General features: G+C 42.7%; 1 pseudogene; it reads left to right on the top strand.

Moving 5' to 3' along the window:
* The first annotated feature begins 3,813 nt into the window (after window positions 1–3,813).
* LOC101719818 (proline-rich protein 13 pseudogene) lies at window positions 3,814–4,428 on the top strand (annotated as a pseudogene).
* The last annotated feature ends 684 nt before the right edge of the window (window positions 4,429–5,112 follow it).

Here is a 5,112-nt window from a genome sequence, read left to right on the forward strand (position 1 = left end):
CACAGACCACCAACGCTTTTGTTTTTGGTTTTCTAAGACAGGGACTCGCTGCCAGTGCTTGAACTCACTATGTAGCCCAGGCTGGCCTCCAACTCATGGCGATCCTGCCTCAGCCTCTCAAGATGAACGTCTTTATAATAAAAATATCACTCACACTTGCTGTAACAATGAGATCTTTGGTTGTTGTTGTTGTTGTTGTTACCGGGGATTGAATTTGGGACCTTGCACTTGTGAGGCAGGCACCGGAACCACTGAGCTAAATCCCTGGCCTGATAGATCTTTTTTTAAATAAAAGAAGACAATTTATTTGAAGGTGGAGAAGAGAGAGAGAGAGAGAGAGAGAGAGAGAGAGAGAGAGAGAGAGAGAGAGAGAGAAAGGGAGGACAGACAGCTAATGTGGATAAGTAGGGAGTATTTGAAAGCAAAATACTCCAATAGATCTTTTAAACGTTTATCAGTCCATGTCAGTACATAATGTTCACATTCCTCATAGGGAGTTGGTACATGTACATAACACATCTTCATTCCTTTTGATGGCCCTCTCCCTCCCCTCCCTCCTCCCTCCCTCCATGTCTTGGTCCCTTTCCTATTTGAGAAAAATCTATTTTCCTATTTCTTATTACCTATTATTTTGCTCTTTATACTTTGGGCTTCTCATATAAGAGAAATCATATGTGTTTAAGCTTGTGTGTCTGATTTATTTCACTTAACATTATGGTCTCAAGGTGCATCCATTTTCCTACAAATGACCCAAGTTTACCGTTCTTTATGGCAGAGTAGCACCCCATTGTTTGTAAACACATTTTCTTCATCCATTCATCTGCTGATGGAGACATAGGTCACTTCCAAAATTTAGCTATAAAGAGTTGTGCTGCTATAAACAGTGTATGCATGGATCACTGCAAGGTGTCTTGAACTCTTTGGGTAGATATCTGGAAGAAGAATAGCTGGGCCAAATGGAATATCTAGGTTTAGTTTTTTGAGGAATTGATACTGGAGGAATAGATGTAATACTCAAACTTGCTAGATATCTGAGATTCGAGTTCATGTTCTCTAAAATCTGGTCAGGGATTTAGCTCAGCAGTGCCGCGCCTGCCTTGCAAGCACAAGGTCCTGAGTTCGATCCCCAGTATCAGAAGAAAAAAAAAAGAAGAAATCATGTTCTCTAAAATCAAAGAATGAATTAATTCTGGGAACAACAGAAGTTAAGAGTAGGAAGAATTTGGGCTGGGGATTTAGCTCAGTGGTTCTGCCGCCTGCCTTGCAAGCACAAGGTCCCAAGTTCAATCCCCCGTACCAAAAAAAAAAAAAGACTAGGAAGAATTTATTAAGAGAAAGATAGCTTCTGTTAAGAGAGACAGGAGGGGGACCAGAGAGTGACCTGCCGCCCACCCTGCTTCTCAAAGGTGTTTTATTGACCAAAGCCAGGAGGTGAGGCATATTCAAGGTGGGAAATAACTACAGTCAAATAATAAGATTACAAGTATAGTTGCTTAGGTAATATTGATCCAATGGGAAATCACGAGGTGGGACAGAACTATGATCAACCAATAAGATTACAACAAGTATAGTCACTTAGGTAATGCTCATTAAATGGCAATCAAATGGGGAAGCTAGTCTTGTAGCAAGTGTCCATGGAAGGAAAAGGACTTCCCCAGAAGGAATGGGCCAGTGAGGTTTTGGTTCCTGCCCAAGGTGATTGATACCTATTTAGAATATTAATCTCTGCTATTCATCTCTAGGGAAGTATGTGAGTGCATTACTTCTTGATTTCCATAGTGGTTGTACCAGTTTATATTTTCACCAACAATATACATGGGTTCCTTTTTCCCCCACAGCCACACCAGCATGTTATTTGATTTCTTGATGATAGCCATTTTTTCTGGAGTAAGATGGAATCTCAGCATTGTTTTGTTCTGTTGGTACCGGGGATCGAACTTGGGACTGTGCGCTTGTGCAGCAGGTGGCAAAACCACTGAGCTAAATCCCCAGCACTCTCAGCATTGTTTTAATCTGCATCTCTCTAATGGTCAGTGCTATTGAACATTTCCTGTTTATTGACCATTTATACTTCTTCTGAGAAGTATCTATTCATTTTAGTTGCCCATTTTTTAATTTGATCTTTTATTTCGGGGGTCTAATTTTTTTTGAATAATGATAAATTTTTATATCTTGAGGGATAGAAGGAAGGAAGGAAAAAAAGAATTGAGTTGTGTGATATACACATACCAATTTCCTACAGGAAATGTCATCATTATGATACAGACAGCTAAGTCAGGTAGAAATATTGTAGGCAGTCGGACAGGGCTGGGCCCTCAAGGAGGTCAATGCAGAAGAGGAGAACACATCCAGCCTGTGGCTGGAGGTGCATTTGAAGAAGGTTAAAGTCACAGTGGTCAGATTTGCATACTTCCCTAAGGGATAAAGGGAAGCTTAAGATTATTGGCATCACTCTCTTGGGCTTCCCCATCTAGATGGACTATTGGAGGTGAGCCATCCTCCTTCACAAACTAAGACTAGGACCACTAACACTAAGACAACACATTATTGACCAAGGTTAATGATGTCATCCATATAACCTTCTTGCTATTGGGTCAGTATTATCTAAGTGACTATACTTATAATCTTATTATTATATTATATCTAACTATTATATTATTATAAATATAATCTTATCCATATTGTATCCACCCCTTGTGATTTTGTTCTATAAAAGTTCCTTTGAGAAGTGGGCTCTTGGCAACCCATTTGGGACCCTCTCTCAGGAACTATTCTTATTCCACATTCCTAGTTCCCATTCCTATTCCCCAATAAATTTTCCTGCTCTTAACCTCCACTCTTCCTTCAAATTCATTCTTTGACTTTGGAGAATACAAACTCAGCATTTCTGACATCTAGCATGTGAGGAGTTACATTTATTTCCCTTATATCATTCATATATCAATTATGTACTGCACATGTACTAATAAAAGTTAAAAATAATTTTATATCTTAAGAGTTTAAGTTTTTCCCTGCACTTGGAATGGTGAGACAAGAGGATGATGAGTTCAAGGCCAACCTCAGCTACCTAGCAAAACCATGCCTCAAAAAAAAAACAAAAAAAAACCCCCCAATACATAGCTCAAGCTGACCTTGAACTCACTATGTAGTCCAGGCTGGCCTTGAACTCACGTCAACCTTCCTGTCTCAGTGTAGGGGGCTGCTGTGAGATGTGTCAAAGCCCAGGCGTCTGAGGGCACCTGAGGACTCGATCCCGTCATTTAGTGCAAGTGCACAATGGGGCTTTGTTATATAATAATGAATCAGTATAGACAACACACATGCACCACACAGCCTGCAATGTCACTCAGAATGTTTTGTTTCACTATGTTTCAGCAAGCTGATAAAAAACTATTATAAATTCTGTGCTGGAAATAAAAGTTTGGTACCTGCTTCGTAATGTCTGCTCCATCAGTGTTCCTTTATTTGGGAATCTCACCCAACCAGGGCCTGGGATTACAAGCATGCACCACCACACCTGGTGTGAGTTTTAGGTCTTGAAGCAAGCTTTGATGCATTTAATCAACTCCCACAATTCTACAAATAAGGAACCGAGCCATCCCAAATTCAACTGAGCCATAACTAAAGTGCCAATCATTCTCTTAAAAATGTCAAAGTAAACTGGGCACGGTGGCACATGCCTATAATCCTGTACTCAGGAAGCTGAGGCAGGAAGATTTCAGCAAGTTCAAGTGCAGTTTTGGCTACATAGTGAGAGCCTGTCTCAAAAAAGAAAACAAGGAGACTGGAGAGAAGGGCAGATCAATCCTAGGTGGCTAGGGGAAACACCTGAACATGTGGAATCCCAGTGCCGGGTATCAAGGGCCAAACCCATGTCCACCCAACCCTGGGTGCCCTGGAGGTGCCTATCCTGTGTGTCCACCACATGCACCACCTGTCAATCCAGCCTTTCCTCCTGGCTCCTGCCCCCCACATCCAGGAGCTCCCCCAGGGAATCCATGTGGGCCTGGTTATCCTGTGGCCCTGCCGGGGTGTCCAGGACCCCAACCCTCAGGTCCCTGTCCTCCTCCATGCCCTGGCATGCCTCCTGTGAATCCTTTGGCCCCCGGTATGGTGTGCCCAGGGATGGTGATGGATAAGAAGATGCGGAAGAAAATGAAGAAATCTCATAAAAAGGCGCACAAACACCACAAGCATGGCAAGCATTCCTCCTCTTCCTCCTCTTCCAGCAGTGACTGTGACTGAACACAGGGCCTGGACCCTCCCATGGAGTGTCACCAGTCCTGCTCTCCCATCAAGCTTCAGCTGCTGCGCGTAGAACTGGGGGAGATTAGCCCTTGTGCCCCCACCTTGCCCTGCCCCACCCTTCTCCTGCTCTTCAGCCCTGCCCCCTAGGAGCATGGGAAGAGGACTGCCCTGGGATAGCACAGACACTTAGCTGAGCTAAATGCTGAAAATAAGCTTACGATCTGTAAAATGTGATCTTTTTTGCACTTTCTTTTGTAGTACTTACAGTTGGGGGCTTTGGGGGAAATTTCATGACGATGGAAAACCTGTACTTCTTTTGTAATGATGGCACGCTGGGGTGACTTAGTGACAAATATATTTGCCAGCCTCCTGAATGCTGGGATCACCACACCCAGCTTCCAGCAGGTCTTTTATTGATTGTATAACTAAGGCTGCTTGGAAATACAGTAGTCTGTTTGGTTGACGAACCTAACTGCCCTTTTAGAAGCTGATCTCTATCGTTAGCTCAGACTATTTCAGGTACTACTCATGCTCCAGCTTTCAGTGCAAATAAAACTATTTCTCCTGAAAAAAAAAAAAAAAAAGAAAACAAAAGCCAGGCAGCACTTGGGAGGCTGAGGCAGGAAGATTGCTGTGAGTTCAAGGCCAGCCTGGGCTACAAAGGGAGACCCTGCCTGAAAAGAAAGAAAGAAAAGAAAAAGAAAAAAGAAAAAAGAAAAACAGTCAAATGTAAAAGTAGACCTCAATGGTGCAAGATAGTATCAGCCTAGGCATGGATTTGATACAAAAGACTGAGACATTTTCAAACCTTACTTATTCAACCTGTTGCTGAGCACATGGCCCAAACAAGCAGCTGCCTGGACT

This window comes from Heterocephalus glaber, unplaced genomic scaffold (assembly GCF_053883595.1).
Source record: "Heterocephalus glaber isolate CG9 unplaced genomic scaffold, H.glaber_assembly_v1.0 deba00001572, whole genome shotgun sequence".
Taxonomy (NCBI): domain Eukaryota; kingdom Metazoa; phylum Chordata; class Mammalia; order Rodentia; family Bathyergidae; genus Heterocephalus; species Heterocephalus glaber.